We start from the raw sequence: 20,232 nt of genomic DNA, 5'->3' as shown, positions 1-20,232 counted from the left end.
TGCTTCTTACTGACGCCTGATGTGTCTGTGGCTGCCTGTGTGTTTTTACCCAGTTATTTTAATGAGAAATGTGAATAAAGAGAAGGCCAGGGCCATATCCCAGGCTCCAGAGATTCTTCTTTCGGCATAGAATAATGGCATAAATACTCGTGTGTTAGTCTTTTTCTCACCTTAGCCCAAAATTTGGCATCTTGAGGCTGCTCCAGGTGGAGACTCCTCAGCCCAGCCTCTCTGAGGATGATTTCTGCAAATATGGCCTGTCTATGTGATTCTTAATTTCTCCTCAGAACCAAACCAAGTCCAGATGTGCTGAAGAGCTCATACAAGTCATTCCTCTTGTTATAATGAGATTGCTGGCTTCGAGTGTCCTCCAGGAGAAGGATGCTATGCCAGCTTTTTCTGTATCTGCTGCAGTGGGTGGTTTTCCACTTTATTCTTTTAAATGCTCATTTGATTTTCACTGCTTTGGGAGTCCTTATTCTGATTCTGTGTTTCAAAATTTTAGTTGTCCCCTAATTTTATTGAAGATCAGAGGTGCATAGCTGTTTTATATTTTCTCTATAACGTCGAGGTGTTTTCCCTGGGGAGAGATGAATGCTAAATTTACTCCACCTTCACCAAACACCTTGTTATGGATCAGAAATTTAGGGCATTTCTTGAAGTGATGCAAAACTCTTAACAATAACACATGTCCTATCAAAGGGTAAATAATAGTATTTTATCTAAGAAGCAATATTACTTTTCTTGTTACATGTATTATCAGGTTGAAATATGGAAATAACTATTTACAAGATAGGATTGTCATTTATTTTTTAAACATGATACTTTCAATTTATTCAATAAATAGTAATCGAACATCAGTTGGTTATATTCCAAGAATCAAGAGAGGCACAGAAAAACAAAAATTATTAGTACATCATTGCTTTCCTTAAGGAATTTCCAAGCTATTGGAAAGAGAGACAAAAAATGATAGAACAGTATAGAGGAAGAGCACCTAACTCAGCCTGGACAATAAGGCAGGGCTTCTGAGGGGAAGTGAAAGTTGACCTGAGTCTTGAAGAAGAAAGAACAACCGGGCAAAGAACTGAGGGAAACACTTTCCTGTCAAGAGAAGTCTATGAGCAAAGGCACAGAAGCAAGACATCTCAGGATGTGGTGAGCAAGCAGTCTCATGCCTGTGGCTACATCCATTTGAAAACCCTGAGTGTTTGCCTCAGATGGTACATGAGCATCTCTAAAGCTTTTTCTTCTGATTTGAATTTAAGACACTCTCCTTAGAGATTTCTTAAGCTACTTTGTTCTATACCGACCAAAATGATAATAATAATTTAAGAAATAGTTATGTGACTTCGATCTTACTTATTTCATAAGTCTTTACTGAGAAGCCATTATGTATCTGACAGTGTGTATACTTTTGTGGAGGATATAAAGGTAGCAAGGCTGTGCACCCTCAAAAGGTGAACAGTTAATATTTGGAGTAAGGATAAGGAAAATGAGCCTCTTTTGCTGTCACTGCTAAATACCTCAATTCATCTGCTCCTACTGTTTCTCGCATTATTTTTATTGTTGAAGAAATAATTTGTGTAAGTATTCCTTATATATTTGTATTTCACATGGCAAGGTATTTTTGATATTAATATTAATGTGCATTTCTTAATGCATTTTTATCCATGACCTAATTTACTTTGACATTTTACTTAACAAAATGGCAAAATTTTAAAAAACACTGCATGTGAATTATTTTAATGTCTATTCTGCTTATTTACAATGGAAAACTAAGCAATTTATAAATTTTAACCCAATTAGGTAATGATCTTTCTGAATCTTCCATTTATTCTTGAGTTTTTCAGTGATTAAAGAAAATCAATGTTAACTACATCATCCTTAAAAGTTTTTGTTGTTTGGCACAGAAAAACAATACAAAATTATGGATTCATTTTCTATTTTTTTACTTATAACTCAAACATATTTATTTTAATATGTAATATTGCTATAAGCAAGATTTAAAATGCAAAGTAAACCAGAGAAAACATGTATTCGAGTTAAGATCTATTTCCTTTCTAAATCAAATCTCATTTTAGGAGGCTCTTTGGGAGACTAACTCTGAGACAATCACCCCTTTGTCCAACATGTGGGTTAGAACCAAGTTACCCATCTAAATGTTTGCCAAACTGTATATTGTAGTAGTGTGGGGCAAGTATCAGTATGGTAGGTGCTGAATGGAGTTGCTCTGTTGGGCCTATGTTAACCCCAGGTCTTAAATGCAAGAAAGTCCACAAAAAACTCTTCTGCTCAATTAGGACAATGCAATAGAAGTCTGAAGGGGAGAGAGAAGAAAATTTTGACCTGCATCTATATTTAGATCATCCAACAAAATGTCTAGTTTCCCTGAGAGGAGATGAGCTGACAGTGTTTTCAGTTAGCTGTAAGTTTCCAAGGGTTAAAGTAGTTAATTGATACTACAGCACTCCTGAACGTGCAAGCCAGAAATATGAATGTTTAGCAGATCGAATGCCATGCTTTTGAGGAATTAACTACTTATTCATTCAGTCTTTAAGCATTATTGCAACAAGAATTACATTTGAATTTTTAAAATGATTATGAACTGGCTAAAGGCTGAGAATAAACCTGCATTTCTCTACCATTGCCATGGGAAAAGGAAACCCTTAATTATAATGCTTGTCTTTGAATAATATTTCAGTTGTAACAGCACATTTTTTCCAATTTTGCATGATAAGTGCATTAATATTTATTCATATTCTCTGACCTTTACATAATTCTCCTGGGCACTATTTTCCAAACTATGATGTTTGCTCTTTTCTTTCTTTCTTTTTTTTCCTTGCTCTTTAATACTTATCACTTATGCACTTTTGCTACTCCATATTTTATGAGAATGTTAGGATTATTATGGAATGAGTTGGAAGAAGACACTGGCTCTGACTCCTTTTTATCACATTTATCTTATGGTGGTAGGTATACAATTTTATACACTTGGCAAAAGTCATCAAATTGAGTGACGTCAGCAAAAACGGCAGAGTGGGGAATTCAAAAAGTCCATCCCTTCACAAAGCACAGAATAAACTAGTAAAAACCATCAGAATAAAATTTTTGGAACTCTGGAAATTAGCCAGAAGTTTGCAGCTACCAGGGAAATACTTAATTAGGGAAGGAGGAGGAAAAAACAAAAAAAAAGGCCGAATCTTGGTAAGACAGTTTGGTGTCATTTTAACTTACCCTGGTCTCATCGCTCATCCCATTGCTTACCAGTGGCCTTGAACAACAGCCCAGAGCTAACATAGAATAGCGGAGAATACCAGAGAATAGCGGAGTGAGCCTTATTCTCAAAGAGTTGTGATAGTTTAAGCTGTCTGGTAGCCCACAGTGAGACTGGCTCAAGGGTTTGTGTTATGTCACCTAACTCTGAGGTCTCTCAGTGTTGAGGCAGGGCATTTATGGAAAACATTTAAAGGAGAATATGTTAGTTTCTATTGCCAAAGGCAATACGAAAGAGGAGGGATGAACAACAAAATAACTGGATGCTTCAGAAGAAAGACTGGAGGCTAAGAAGCTTAGAGGAAAAGGGATGTGAAAAGCGCTGACACATTTCTTGGACTCTAGAAGGCCTAGAGCATGCCCAGAAAAGATGTGAAAGGCCTTAACCCCCATGTCTGGCTGACCTTTAGACTCAGGGAAAGCAGAAAGTGGGCTCTATGACACAGCTGTAAATTGCCTGACGGAGTGTTGAACGTATCTCATATACACAAAGCCCATCTGCAGACACAAAGTGGATTATTTTCTTTTTTTATGCCAGTTTTTAGAAAGCCTATCCAAATCACTAGCTAACCACTAAGATAAAATATAGCTCTTGCTGGCCTCACATAACATGGGATACAGATTTTACAAAATTCAGTCAGAATGATTATTGAATAAATATAGAATGGCAACTACAGCAATTAGAAACAGAAATACCCTTGGCAAGGGGAAGAATCTGATTTCCAAAGTTGCCACATTATAATATTTACATGATACAGTTTTTCAGCAGCAACAAAGTATATGAGGCATGCAAAGAAATAAGAAACTGTGGCCTATTCCCCCAAAATAAAGAAATTAGCAGATACTATGCTTGAAGATGCCCAGAGATTGGACATACTAGACAAAAATGTTAATTCAACTGTCTTTAATACATTCAAATAACAAAATTCATCCATAAACCAAGGATTGAGAGAAACCAGGAGAACATTATTTCACCTAATAGAGAACATCAATAAAGAAATAGAAACTATAAAAAAAGAATCAATTCTATGTTTGAAAAGTACAATAACTGAAATGAAAAGTCCCCAAGAAAGGCACAATAGCAGACCTAAGCCAGAAGAAGGAAGAAAAAGCAAACTTGAAGATAGGTCTATTCAGAGTATCCACTTTAAAGAAGCCAAAGAAAATTGAATACCAAAAAATGATCAGCAGCTAAGAGATCTGGAATAACATTAAACATATTATGGTATGCATAATGGGATTTACAGAAGGAAAGGAGAAAGAGAAGGGGCAGAAAAAATATTTGAAGAAATAATGACCAAAACTTTGCAAATGTTATGAAACACACTAATCTACATATTCAGAAACTCAAAACTCCAAGTAGGATAAACTCAAAAAGATCCACACTGAGACAGAGTATAATCAAACTTTTAGAAGACAAAGACAAAGCAAGACTCTTGAAAGCAGCAAGGGAGAAGCAACTCATCAATCACAAAAAAATTCTTCAATAAAATTAACAGCTTATTTCTCATCAGAAACCACAGAGGCAAAAGGCAATGAGAGAATATATTTAAAGTGCTGAAAGAAAAAAAATCTGTCAGCTAAGAATATTATAACTAGCAAAACCATCTTTTACAAATGAAGAAGAAATTAAGACATTCTCAGAGAAACAAGACAAGAGAGCTCATTACTAGTAGATCTGCCCAACAAGAAATCATAAATGTAGTACTTCAGGTGAGGGTGAAGGGACATTAGATATCCCATGTAACTTTAATCCACACAAAAAATAAATAACACTGGTAATGATGACTCAGAAGTAAATGTAAAAGTCACTATTAATGTATTTTTGGTTTATTACTCCTATTTTTTCTTATGTGATTTAGAAGGCAATTGCTTAAAAATGACAATAAATCAATGTTAATGAACACATAATGTATCAAGATGTAATTTGTGAAGGTAACAAACAAGGAGGTATACAGAGCTAGAGTACCAAAAAATTTATGCAATGTTGAATCTAAATTGATATTAATATTACCTATATTATTAAAAAATGTTAAATGTAATCTCCAGGGCAATTACTAATAAAATAACTAAAAAATATATAGGAAAAATGTGATAAGGAATTTAAAACAAAAAGATGGCAGTAAGGGAAGAAATGAAGAACAAAAATGGTATGTATAGTAAGCAAGTAACAAAATGGAAGAAATAAACTACTTTATCAGTAATTATATTAATTATAAATGGATTGAACTCTTCAACTAAAAATTAGAAATTGCTAGAAATCATATAAATGATCTAATTATGTATTTTCTATGAGTGACTAACTTTATCTTCAAAGACACAAATAAGTTGAGTGGAAAAAGATGGAAAAAGATATCCCATGTAAATAATAACCAAAGAGGGCTGGAGTGACTACATTAATATCAAAAGACAAAGTAAACTTTAAGATAAAAATTGTTGCAAGGCAAAGAAAGATATTATATAATGATAAAAGGGTCAATTCATCAAATAGATATAATTATAAACACATATGTGCCTAACCACACACCCAAAATGTAGCAGACAAAGCTCACAGAATTGAAGGAAGAAATAGAAAGTCAACAATAATAGTTGGAGACATCCAACATCCCACTTTCAATAATGGATAGAAAAACTGTATGAAAGATTAGCAAGGAAATATAAGACTCGAAGGCATAATAAACCAACTAGACTTAACAAACATATATGAAAAACTCTGCCCATCAACAGAACAATACACATTCTTCTCAAGTGCACATAAAATATTCTCCAGGATGCAAAATACGTCAGGCTACAAAACAAATCTCAATCAACTTTAAATATTGTAATCATAGAAAGAAATTTTTCTGATTACAATTGAATGACATAAGAAGCCACACATAAAAAAGAATAAAATAATGCCATTTGCAGCAATATGGATGGGCCTGAAGATTGTTATTCTAGGTGAAGTGGGCCCGAAAGGGAAAGAAAAATGCCATATGACATCATTTATATGAGGAATCTAAAAAAATAGTAACAATAATAATAAGGACACAAATGAACTACTTGTTATTTATAACTAAGATGATTGATTTCTTGAATATGTGTAAGCACATTTGACTGTCCTTTATGATTGGGTTACTGCATTCTGTTGATTTTTATTTTGTGGTTGGCTTTATTCCTTTGATAACTATGTAAGTTTAAAAAGCTAAAGCTCTAATCTGTTCTTAGAAACAATGATCAGTACATACATGTAAACTAAAAAAATGTGCAGTATACTATATATATGTATTTGCATGCAATTTCATGTGTATGTGCAGTCAAGCTATAATAATTCTACCTAATAAAACCGAAAAAGGAAAAAAAAGAGAAAATTTAACAGGAAACCGTATCATGGAGGCTGCTACAGAAGAATCTGAGAGCAAAGATTGTCTTAGAAAACTTTCTAGCACTGATGGAATCTGGTCATTTTGAAAAACAAGAAATAATTAGATTGTTAAACTCAGTGAGATTATGAATTTATGATTTAAAAAAAATAACCAAGTTTTGTTTTGCAATACTGAATACCAGGAATCTGATCATAAAACAACAAGAAGAAATTGAGAATGAGACATTAGTCTTACAATCTAGAGAATTCAATTAAGGTCTGAAAAAAATCTAAGTAAAAGAGTGCTAACTTTCCCTGTTTTAGTCGTATTTTCTTTTTTCCCCTATTTTCCCCTCTTTTGTATTGTATGCTTCATATGTTTGACTTATTAATTTCTAACTGTAATTTATAATACATAATTTATGTAAGTACTAGATGTCGAAGACATGTGCTTAGAGTTCACATTTTTCAAAACCAAATCATATTCTGCATAATTAACAAGAGCATTGAGAAATCATATAAAGTCTGAAGAAATTTGCTTAAAACCTCAAATAATAATACAAATGCTTTTCTACGTGGAAGTAAAATTTACTGTACGAGGGTGTTTTATTTGGACTTAGAAGGATGTAATATTCTCTAGAAGATAGGGAAAAGTCAAGTTTCCTCTTGATGCAGCTGGCATAGACTAAGAACAGGACCAGGATTCCAGGACTCAGAGAATGCTCTGCCAACGGCTGATTCCTTAGGCTGAACTATCCTTGTGCCAGATTATTCACCAAAGGTTTCTTCAAAGGCCTTGCCCTTCTTATCCACATTCCCCTATCATTTTTTCTCCCCTTTTACTGGGACTCCCTACCGCCAATAAAAACATGCTGAATTTCACAAGGGGAACTGTAAATCCTTTTGCACGAAGGTGATATTGATGAATCCATTTGAAAATGCATCCCTTCCTGAAGGTATCTGCATTTCATTGTGGAGCAGCAGCCCCGCAGAGGGTTGGATCTCTACAGGCCGCATTTCGAACATTTCATGTAGATTGCTTTTAGATTTAGCACTAGCATTTAGATGTTTCCAGGCCCCCTAAGATTTTACCGCATGGGTGCACACCTGCTCTGACCACCTGCAAGGTTAACCTTGTGTCTGTGCGATGCTCAGATCTCCCCTCACCACCTGGAATCCTCCCTCCAGCAAAGCTGTGTGATTGAAAATGTTCTCACTCTGTGCTTCTGCTCGGCTTTGGGGAGGGCACTGATGTGGGCTGGGTTAGTGTGAAATGTATTTTGCCTCTTGCGGAGTGCGTCTTTCTGAGCCATAAGGACGTGTGGGTGCAGGATCGGCAGGCAGACACATTGCCGCGTCCAGGCTCTAGGAGGTACGTGGCAGGTGCCCCAGGCTACTTCCACTTGGTGCCTCGAACTTGGCAGTGCCCAGAGAAACACAAGGCAGAGACATGCTGATGGCCCATAAGAGAAAGTGTCCTTGTCCCAGGTAGGACAGCCGACTCTTCACGTGGAGGAAAGCAGAGCAAACAGGGAGGGGAGGCCATGAAAGCTCAAATGTTCTCTGTGAGCAGCAGCCTCCAGAGATGCTTTGTCCTTCCCATAAGGAATAGCACGGACAGGTTTTTATGCTCTTTAATGTAACATATTCAAAAGAGAATGTTTGCTTAGCCAGTGTCACCTAGCGGTGCTCTCCACGGATCACCGTGAGGAAAAGATCAGAGTAATTACATATTTTGAAACAGAATATAAATGGGGAGGTCTCATTTTTAGGCTGACAGTAATGTGAACAAAGTAGATGGAAGTGCAGAAAGAATGAAAGGAAAGAGGAGGGGTCCGAGTGAGGGGCAGTGGGAAAACTGGTGGCATTAGTTAACAAATAAGAACATCGCTTCAGGACTGACAGTTTGGGAAACTGCAGATAGAACCGACTGGAAAACTGAAATTATGTTGGAGAAGAGGATATTCCAAAAGGAAACAAAATATATTTGACTGGACTTTTTATTTAAATTTGAGTTGTTAATCTAGTCGAACATTTTCATTGTGCAAACGAAAACCCAGAGAATGTAGAAGGGCAAGTGGAGAGAAAAACAACCAAAGCGGCCAACAGGACTTTAAGAGAAAGTTGTGTTTTGCATCTTCGCATGAGTAATTGCTATTTCGTTAGTTCTAGCTGGAAAATGACTGGCCCATGCCCTTGCTTCTGCTCACAACCAGGCAAGGCAGTAACTTACTTCATTTTCAGTGCCTCCATTTTGGAACCCTGGCAGGTCCACCCACAGAGGACTTTCTACCAGTATTTGAATAGTCCTTTTCATGGAAAAAAAAATGGAGCTTATCTAATTTTCTTATTCCTTCAGGGTACTAGCTAATATCTGATATTATTCTTTAGGAAACAAAGTTTCTCTCCCTCTCTCTCTTTTATTTTTTCAGGTTCAGTATTCCCACGGTGGTGGAAGGATATCCAGGCTAAATAATTTATTGGCGTTATCAACAAATCAGCCAGTTATTTCTGGTCTGGATAATTCAGGAAAACAAAGCAACGTTTCTTTCAAAAACAGCCCCTGTAGATAAGCCCATATCTCAATGCTGTGTTAAAGACTGTTCTGTAATGAAGAGAATCAAATTAGTATCTAATCTTGTACTTGAACCTGCACAAAAGGTTTTTGTAGAAAAGAGGAAAAACAACGTTGGAGAAAACTATACTTCCTGAGCTGTTCAAAGTCTTTTCATCCTAACACAGCTCAAATGCTCCTTTCTGAGTAATGATCCTTTGTTTCAAACAATTACTAAATCTGTTTTAATGTAAGTTTGATAATAAAATAAATAGGAAACAGAACCACTGGTGAAGAGGCCGATCAGCTGCTAATTCTTCTCTTGGCTGCGGGGAAATCGTTAACCCTTCCCCTGGCAAGCTACAGGATGACAGCTTAGACACTTAGAATTGCTAGGGATCCTTGAGGTCATCTGCTGGAAAGTTTTTCACACAGGTATCGCCATCACCTGCTTACCCACTTCCTTCAGCTTTTGACTCCAGTATCGCTACCTAATGAGGCTGCCCTGACCCCTGTGTTTCACTTCTTAACACTCTTCATGTCTCTTTTTGATTCCTTCTGATAACCTCCTGAAAACTCTCCCTGTAGGGCTGTCCTGATGACTAATGAAATACAGATGCCCCTGACTTACTATGGTTCAACTTACAATTTTTTTTTTGACTATCCAGTGGTTCAAGAGTGATATGCATTCAGTAGAAATTGTACTTGGAATTTCGAGTTTTGATCTTCTCCCGGCTGGTGATGTGCAGTATGGTACCCTCTTGTGATGCTGGACAGTGGCTGTGAGCCACAGCTCCCAGTCAGTCATGCAGTCATGAGGGTGACAACAGACACGACCATTTTGTACCCAGACAACCATTCTGCTTTTCACTTTCAGTACAGTATTGAATAAATTACCCGAGAGATTCAACACTGCATTATAAAATAGGCTTTGTGTCAGATGATTTTGCCCAACAGTAGGTTGATGTAAGTATCCTGAACATGTTTAAGGTGGACTAGGTTAAGCGATGATGTTCAGCAGGTTAGATGTATTGAATACATTTTCAATTTACAATATTTTCAACTTACAGTGGGGTTATCAGGACATGATGCCATCATAGGTCTAGGAAGATCTTGTATGCGAAGGACCTGCACACTTTTTGGTATATGTCGAACGTCATCTGTCCCATGGCATTCAGTGGTATACAGTTGCAGGATTATTTATTACTTCCTTTTGCACACTTTGTCCTTCAGTGCAACAAAATATTTTACTTTTCCTCATTCACTTACGATGCATCTCCATCCTTTGTCCCTTTGTACTTCCTTACCCCAGTCTGGAACGCTCTTCCTCTTCTCACTAGTCCAAATTCTACTCTTTTACCACAAACTCAAAGTAGCTGCATATTCCTCAGCTAAAAACAAAGATCGACTCCTGGCAACACTGCTGGTGCATTTTCTTTCGTGAAGGCACTTAGCATTTTCTGAACTATACCACAGGTAAATCTGTAAAGGCTCTCCCTCCCTCTCCTTGGCTGGAAGTTTTGTAGAGAAAGTCTGTGTCTTTCATTCCTCTTCTATCATCATCAGCATCCTCTAATTCCCGAACAATGTCTGGAATATGATAGGTATAACAATTTGTAGAGGAAGGAAAAATAATGACCTACCAGCAAAGCCAGAAGTGACAGCACTGCTTAGTTCTCAGTGTCCTTCAGAGAATTGTAACAAATGACAATTTTTCTCTTCTTTCCTGTCTGTTTTTTACTAAAATTTCAAGTTATCAACGTGAATGAAAAGCCAAATCCTCACCTTGCCTACAACACTAAAAAAAAACAGACATAATAAAAGAACCAACAGTTTCAAGGACTGATTCATGATTCCACTGCTCTGAGCCAAAGGGAAACTTGTTACGGTTTTAGAGTCAGCAGTGTGGTCTCGGGGAGACTCCTCAGTACCTTTTCCCCTGTGCTCTGTCTCCCCAACCTATCTGCTGTAGCCTCAGTTCTACAGCAAACTCTGCAGAAGGACAACAGCTGACATCACTGAGTCAGGGCCTGAGGAGTTCGTGATTCAGACTGAGCACTTTTAAGTTCCTGACTGAGAAAGCTTAAGACTGCCAAAAAATTTACTGTTCGACATAAACACCCTGATCCTATACCTGCCTTGCCTAACAATTCTTGGAAAACAGCCCCCTACCTGATTTCTGAAAATTTCCACTTCTTTGACTCTGCTCAAGTTTCCATTCCCCACCACCCCCACCAAATGTCCAGTCATCTGTGCACAGAGTTGAGCACAGTTTGTACCAGAGTTTCTCTCTCCTATTGCAGTAGGCTGAATAAAATCTGTCTTGCCACCTTTAACAAATGGCCAACTCTGCTTCTCTTTGACAATTCTCAAGCCTAAGGCTGAGAGGGAGGAGAAATGAATGACGAGTGAACTCTTGGCTGCCTTACACTAATGGAAATTTTTTTAGAGCAGAGTTTTCCAAGAAATGTGTGCTTTTTTTTTTTTCAACATTAAACTTATTAAATCCTGCAGTAACATTTTTGGAAAGGCCATATGAAAATACAAACATAAAATATGGACTTTAAAAAATTATTGAAAAGAAAAGGCATTGGGAAGTAGAAATTAAGTCTATTTCCATGAACAAATACATATTTTAAAAAATCAATAATTTTGAAAAAAATTCATCTCAAAAATTCAAGATTGTTGCCTGTAGGCTCTAGTTCAGAAAATACAGCTACAGGACAGAATGCTGTCATCTACGTCTGCTTAACAGGACTGTCTTATAATTCTTTTAATTTATCTCAATTTTCAAAGCATTTGCTTAACAGATTTTAGATGAGCAGCTAATCTATCATTTACAGAAGGGACAGTGATGAGAGAGACCAATGCCTAATTCATTCATATGCTCTTTTATCTGTTGATTTAATTTATTTAGTTCATTTTTTTTTTTTTTTTTTACTAAAAATATTGACTGAGGGGGAAAATATTTAATCACAATCTTGCAGGTTAAAAAAAATAAGATGCTGATATCGGGCTCAGGGCAGCAGGGGAAAACTGGGATGTTTCTGATCCCAGGAGGACAGAAAAATGTGATTGAGTGATGTTTATCTGACCTATTTTATTCTGAATTGTTATGGATGCAGCAATAGTAGTGGAGAGCTTCATGCATGTGACAGGTATTCACCAAAGGATTTTCCTGCACTGTGTGTAATCATGGACATTGATTTCTTACCCACAGCCCACTGTTGTTAGGGTTTGTTAGGGTTATGATTGCAGCAAATCAGAAGCCAGGATTGTGATGATATTTTATAGGCAGAGAATAGTCATTTCATGTTGTCTAGCCTTTGAAGGGTTTTCATTATTGTCTGTTCTATTTTAGATGTTTGTTTATTATTTTATTTAGCTCTCAGAATTCTTGATCCTCTGGCCTTGGGAATACCCCAAAAGGGAACAGTACAGTATCTAAGGTGCAAAAACTGTTTTTGTTTTGTTTTTACTTTGTTGCCCTTGATCGCTTTAAAGCCAGGGTGAAAAATATTTGAAATAGTAGAAAAAATATTCCATTTTTATTCTTAAAAGATAATTATTTGCTTCTTAGTAAAACTGAGGAAAAACAATCCTATTATTGATGTTGGATTTTTTTTTGTCTAATTGATCTTGGTTCCAAATGACTTTTTTTTCTATTTTATATATATATATAGAGAGAGAGAGAGAGAGACATATAGTCAGTTTACAATGTTATGTCGATTTCTGGTGTACAGCATAATGCTTCAGTCATACACGAATATATGTATATTTGTTTTCATATTTTTTCACCATAAGTTACTACAAGATAATGAGTATAGTTCCCTGTGCTATACAGTATGAACTTGTTGTTTATCTCTTTTATATATATTAGTTAGTACTGCAAATCTTGAACTCCCAATTTACCTCTTCCCACCCCTCCCCCCCCAGTAACCATAAGTTTGTCTTCTATGTCTGTGAGTCTGTTTCTGTTTTGTAAATAAGTTCGTTTCTATTTTTTTTTTAGATTCCACATATAAGTGATATCATATGGTATTTTTCTTTCTATTTCTGGCTTAATTCACTTGGAATGACAATCTCTATGTTGCAGCAAATGGCATTATTTGTTCTTTTTTATGGCTGAGTAGTATTCCATTGTGTAAATGTACCACAACTTCTTTATCCAGTCATCTGTCAATGGGCATTTAGGTTGTTTCCATGTCTTGGCTACCAAATGACTCTTTAGAGTGGGAAGCTTAAAGATCATAAGAGATCTGATTTTATAAAAAGCATAAAAAAGTGGAGAGACCAATCTAGAGATTTCTTAAATGGATGTAATCTAAAGGTTTAGGATTTTTCTGAAGACTGGTCTTGGATTGTGGCTTGCCTCCGAATGAAATTCTTGAAATGTTATCCTCTAGTGGAGATTTTTTTCCCCCCGAGATGTCTCTCTACATGATCACATGGTCATGAAGTAAAATCATTTTCTCAAAAGTGCCAAGCATCTAATAACTATTGACCCAAAGAACACATTTCATTCATTTAACAAACATGTGTAGAGCACCTGTTATGCTCTGGAAACTATTACTTTCTGAATGTTTAGTGGTGAACAAATGAGATTTGATCTCTGTTGTCATAAGTAGTGACGGAGTAGAAGAACTCAGGTCCAGAGAAGTGATGGAAATAAACTGTAAACCACATAAACAAAAGTATGCATATAATCTCTAATTGTGATAAAAATAAGTGCAATTTTTTGAAGGAGACTAACATAAGAAACCAATATCAGATTGGAAGTGGACATCAGAGATGTTCCTTGACGAGGTGACATTCAAAGTGCAACCAGAAAGATGAAATATGACTAAATTAGGTATGCAGTTATCTGAGAGCCAAAGGAAGAAGCAGTTTCAGATTTTCTTTGCAAAGCTTCTATTTTAGCAATCTGGAAAGTCTTCACCCTCTTCTTCCTGACCTTCCTTTGTGGTTTTACAGAGAAATTGATCTGTAGCAAATGACCTGTGTTACCTACTTTAATCCATGATTGATTATGTGAAAAAAAAAAAAAGAGAGAGAGAGAATAGCTTGTGTTTTTGAGAAAAGGCAGTGAGAAGCAGTCGGAAGTAATTCAATTTATGAGTGTAATATTACGAGCTACTGAGTCAGATCAGGGAGAGACAGCTCTGCTTTGAAGATTGTTTGTCCTCAACTGAATCAACTTGGTGGTATCAATCATATTTTTTTCCAAAGCATTTTGATGAAAAGATAATGGAACCAAAGTAAAACATCTGATTACATGACCACATGTGAGTGAGCAGAGCAGAGACAGTCTTCAAGGGTGGGAGTGGGGGGGCTCTCATTCCCACAAAACCAGACGAGCCCTGAAGGAGGAACCTCAGTTTCTGAGTGGTTGAGAGTTGGAGGCAGTCAACAAACATACTTCCTGGGCCCCGCATGAGCAGGCAGGGGACAAGGGCAATGAAAAATCATTAACCACTCACTTCCCCAGCCTGGGAGTCTCTGGCTGGTCTTCTCTACCCAGCACTCCACCTCCCACCTTCTTGTTTGTTTGTTTTTAGTTTAAGGACATGATGGTGGTTACTGACATGAAATAATCAGATGTGAGTCAAAAACTTGTTTGTGATTGTGCTTTATTTTCCCTCCTTGTCTATCCTGATTTACTCTTCATCCTTCTCCGCTCTGCCCTGTGTCCTGGGAACCTCACCTCTGGGATTATATCAACATTTTCCACAGGGTTTGTTTTGTTTTTTTTTTTTGTTTTGTTTTTTAATGGCTTCAGAAATAGTACAGGGGCTCTGAGATGCACACTAGAGTGACTCAGAGGTATTATTTTCAGCCTGCGCCCCATGCTGTGCTGAGGGATGCCCACCTCCATTGATGGAAACACACACATCCTGTAAAAGTCCTTTGACACAGCCCTCCCTGCCTCAGGGTTCAGTAACCACGCTTTTCTGTTGCCCCTTCTGGCTGAGGAATGGATTCTGGGTTCTCACTATCATTATTTCAGAGTTACTGCAATATTACTTGCTAGTTTCTTTAAACTTCACCTTCACCTTTGTAAATAAGTTTGTGTTAAACTCTCTTTAAACTACATATTTTGAGTATGACTTCTGGGTTTATGGCTTAAGCAACTGGGTGGACTAAGACGACGATGATCAGAGGTTGGCTCTGGGATGTATTACATTTGTAATGTCCTTAAATTTGAAATCAGAAGAGAAATCTGTGCTGAAGATAAAAACATAAGAGATGCCATATAGGTACCATATGTCAGAACCCTGTCTTGTACCCAACCGGGTGGCCAGCACAGAGACGGGGAGAGCTGGTGAGGTGCTGAATGATGCAAGTGAACATGCCAGGCACCAAAAGCGCCATATTCTTAGTCTCCGAGCAGAGGAAAGGAGAGGTGCTGGCTCCAGTGAGCGCCGGCCTGAGAACTGGCCTGTGAGCTCTGATTTGGCTCTGGTGCCTCCTGGGCCCTGGAACAAGGCCTCTCCTGGGGCCCTTTACCAGGTCCAGCCTCTCAGCTGTGCCTGAGTTTTCCCAGCTGGTCCCTCTATCCCACTTGCTCTCAGTCTCCCGGGCTCCTCGTCTATCACACTTACCCTTCCCTCCTCCACTTTCCTGGATCCTCCCTTAGTCTCAGGGAAATTCTTTTCTCATCTTGGTTTATCCCCTTCTATCTTTCTTTAGAACCCTCTTTTCCTCCTATTATTACTTAATAGACTTTGATGGACCATTAAACTCAGAAAACAAATCATTAGCCACTGAAAAACTCATTCTCCTTCCCAGAGCCTCCCTGGAGGGAAAATATTTGCATTCCATTCTTTCAGTGCAGCAAAGAAAGAGGAACCAACCAACCAACAAACAAACAAGCAGAGCTCATGCCCAGTGCAGCAGCACCTTAAGGAATTTCAAGGAAAATGGAAGATGCGATCTTTGAGATTTGATAATCTGATAAAGGAGGAGGTTGGGTGGGGAAATGAAAATATAAAGTTCACAGTGAAATTGTAGCAGAAGTAAATTAATGTATAAAAATCCACTGGAGGAGAAAAGTAATAATCAGATATTGGAGTAGTCCGACTAGGAAGATTTTAAGAGAAAGGAACTTTGGAATAGCTACTGAAGAAGAGAAAGAATGTGAACCGTAAGAGAAGAGGTTGTCCCTGGTGAGAAAATAAGGAATGTCTGAAGCCACAGGCAGAAACAAGAGAACTATATTTTGAACATACAAGCAGAATTTTTTTTTTTTTTTTGGTGGGAGTAGGTAATTAGGTTTATTATTTATTCTTGTAGGAGGCACTGGGGATTGAACCCAGGACCTCATGCGTGCTAAGCACATGCTCTACCACGAGCTATACTCTCCCCGTAGATTTTCTTTACATGACTGGGAATGGGGAGCAGCAGATCCAAGAAATAGAGTTCATTCATGAACTTGAGCATTTACCTGGCAGGCCCAGAATTCAGGACAGGCCAATAGACTCTTCTGCCCATGGTACCATCAGTAGCTGTTATGTCGAGTGAATAAGGCTTTTAACTTCTTTGTGCCTCCCTGTCATGACCTGTAGATGTGGATGACTTTGGTTCATCTAACTTCCTTCCTCAAGTCTGAGAGGGACATTATGAGGCCTAATAATAAAGACGAGAAAACACGGCGACCCCTGGGCAAAGCCCCAGACCTGAGGCAGTCAGACGTGCTCAGGGCCAGCCAACCAGGAGAGAAGCCACTCTAACTGGGAAAGCACCAAGCCAGCCGGAGCCTGTGGCGCCTTGGCAAACACTTACAGAGGACACGTGTATTGTAGAAGGAGGAAGACCTGGCTTGGTAAGATTTAACCAACAGTGATCAGGACAAGATAGGTTCCAGGTTCAAAATAGCCTCTCTGGACTGGAGGATTATTGGACTGGGAACTACACAGAAAGACATTTTCCCCTGAAGCCATCAGTATTACATGGCAATACTTAATTCTTTATGCAATGACCACAATCAAATTTTAATTTTGAAATTCTGTTATACCTTAATAAAGCATAAGCATCTGTCAAGTCAGCAACAAGCGAAGGAAAATACAATTGGGCAAAATCTCTGAGTGAACTGACCTTCCTTTGAGTGACAGGAATAATGGCTACAGTCAGAGGGAGCTGGACGGAACCCTGTGTCCATCTGGGCTCCTGTGATTATCAGGGAAATACCACAATCATTTTTATCTTTGAAACTTGGGCTTTTACTTTTTCCCTTGTAAATAAGTCACCTAGAAGGTAGTATGTTTTCCTTTAGCTCAGAAATAAATTGCAGCTAGAAGAAAACATTTTCCTTTGAAAATGTGGTACAAACTAATTTCTAGTTTCTTTTGACTATTCAATTACAGATATTAGCAAGAGAAATAGCAGAAAGAAGCCCATCCATCGAGTAGAGCGTTTAATAAAAATACAAAGGAAAAAATATGAATATATTAAATTGTAAGTACACTGCACTGCAGACACACTGAGTGACAAATATTCTGTTCCTTGACTACCAAAATCAAATGTTCAAGGGCTGTCTCCCTAGTTGTTCTGGTTATATATGAAAAATGTATTAAGAATTATTAAAGGAAGAAAAATTAGTAATGAAAACTGACTACAAACTCCATTAATATTCAAATAAAGTGCAGTTAATTAGTTCACTTAAAAAAACAAATAAGAAACTCACTGGAAGGTTATGCCAAGACTCTGAAGTACTAGCCACAATATTCTTGATAATTACTATGCTTTACAGCATCATGTATTTCTTTAAAAAAATATATAAAACTCTCATATAAAACTGTTCTTCAAAAATGTAGTTAAGGATCAGTCAAAATGATGTGCCAAGTCATTGGGAATTAGAGGACAAATTAACAAATTAACAAAACACCCAACACATTGGAGGATCAGCAGAGATTATCTTCTGTGCAGAAAACGGCAGTTGCTGGCGTAGTTCATTTGTTGCTTTCGGAAAGAGCAGGGTTTCCTGGGTGTGAACAGAAGACCACCAGAAGCATGAGACACTGCATCTAAGAATTCAGAATCAAATAATTGAAGGTAGAGCTGATTAAACATAACATAATGCAAGTGATTTTGTTTCTTTGTTAACTTCAGATCTCCACCAGTCTTTAATGTACCATTAGCACATTATGAAGTCTAAGAAAGAGCAATGCCAGGCAGCATTCCCTGATCCTATTTAAACATGAGATTTTTATTTACAGACCTATGATTAATATTCTATGGTCCTATTTTTGTTTCACAAAATACCTCATAGTCTTTCATGGAGAATGCTTTGGGGAGTTAGAGTGTGGAAACACTCTGATGCAAAAGAAGCATTAGATAAATTATATACCAACCAAGTGGAGTTTACTCTGCTTTAAGTTAAGGATCTGGCCCAAATATAAGCAAATTAAGAAAAAAAATAGACTTTTCTGCCTGTGTGTGTAGTGAGCCTCCTGTTCTTTGTGAGTGAGGAGAAAAGGTAAGGACTGAGAAGGAAAAAGAGAAGTGGGGTGGGACTAAGAGAAGGCATGATCAAGGTGGTAGACTCAACTCCTAGACCCTCAAACACTACCTCTTTTAAATGAAAGACACTAATGTCGAAGCTACAGTTTCTGTCCTAATAATCTACTTAGGGAGGAATATAAGAAACTCAGCGAATAATCCAGTAGGATAATTTGGTTAAACACAAGGTTCTAAGGAAGCAATTAGGAGGCAATATAACCTGATCTTGAAATGGGAGTTGAGACTTAGCGCAAGGTTAAGTTTTGCACATATGTTATCACAGAATAAGCAGGATCCTGAAGGGTGAGAAGGAAGTAGCCAGAACAATTTTGGGGAGGATACTTCATAGAGAGGGTTTAACCAATTACACATGAAAGAATAGACATCTCAAGAAGGACCCAAAACCACTGAGAACTTTGTATTCTGATAAGTGGAAAAATATTCATTATACACACATTGAATGAAAGAAAAGATCTTGCCTAAACGTTAGGCATTATGTTTTAGTCCTAATGTATCTGCTGACTGACGTGGAGACTTAGGGCATGAAAACACTTGGGATCCTAGTTTCCTAGTCTGTCAATAGTGGACGTTAACTGTAAGACTGAACGTGCTAGGAAGCTGTTTACAGGTTTAACAAAAACATGATATTGACAATGTTAGTAGTTTATGTTGAATAAAGGCACTGATGTTAACACTTTGTGTATGATAACAATGAGGACCCTGAGACCTTGAGGACTTAAGAGACTTTCTCAAGGTTTCACAGCTACTGGGACAGAACTGGGATCAAAATGAGACAAGATGATTTCAGAATCTGCACTCTTAACTATAGGCTGAATTGCCTCTTCGTGCAGAAAGAAGAACTAATAATAAAAATAATCAGATTTTTATTATTTTCTTCCTCTAACGCTTCAAATCATATAAATAACACCTCTGTAAGAGAAAGAAGCAGCTTAAGTAAACTCCTTCAAATATGTCATATTTGGTTCAAAACATTTTCCAAATATTGAAGAACTAGGAGGTTAGATCGTCCCAAATAAATAAGTAAGTGAATATCTCAAACACTTTCAATTATTGGGGAAAATGAACTGTGTGTTAATCCCAAGTCTCTTATTTCTAGAGATTCAAGCTAACTTTTCAGGTGAGTCCCACGGAAAAGTATGGATTAGAATTGATAGAAGCACTGGAACAAAGACAGAGAACAATAAGCAACTGCCAAATTAACTGCAAGTAAATGTTAAAAACCACCTACCCTGTAGGCTTTCTGCTACTGTCTTTGAGGGCTGTCCAAAGGGACGTCTTCAGAGAATCCAGTTACCATGCCGCCCTGTTGCCCTCAGTGACTAACAATTTATGTGTGAGTTCCAAGGTGGACATGTCTATTTACCAAGAAAATTATGGTCAAATTTCATTAATTTTCAGATGAGGGTAAATATCTTAAGCCAATTCTTTATAATATTCCTTTAAATTAACTTTATTCTTGATATGAAGTGTTTTTATATATTGTAATGGCTAACTATACCAACTATAAACAAACAAAACCATGAAACAATGCAACAAATAATGA

General features: G+C 37.3%; 1 long non-coding RNA gene across 1 annotated transcript in view; it reads left to right on the top strand.

The window, feature by feature from the left end:
- Window positions 1-20,232, top strand: part of LOC123613024 (uncharacterized) — a 485,726-nt gene that overhangs the window by 456,593 nt on the left and 8,901 nt on the right. The window lies entirely within an intron of this gene.

This window comes from Camelus bactrianus, chromosome 29 (assembly GCF_048773025.1).
Source record: "Camelus bactrianus isolate YW-2024 breed Bactrian camel chromosome 29, ASM4877302v1, whole genome shotgun sequence".
NCBI lineage: Eukaryota > Metazoa > Chordata > Mammalia > Artiodactyla > Camelidae > Camelus > Camelus bactrianus.
The sequence above is the reverse complement of the archived record's forward strand: the minus strand, read 5'-3'. Positions and strand labels throughout refer to the sequence as shown.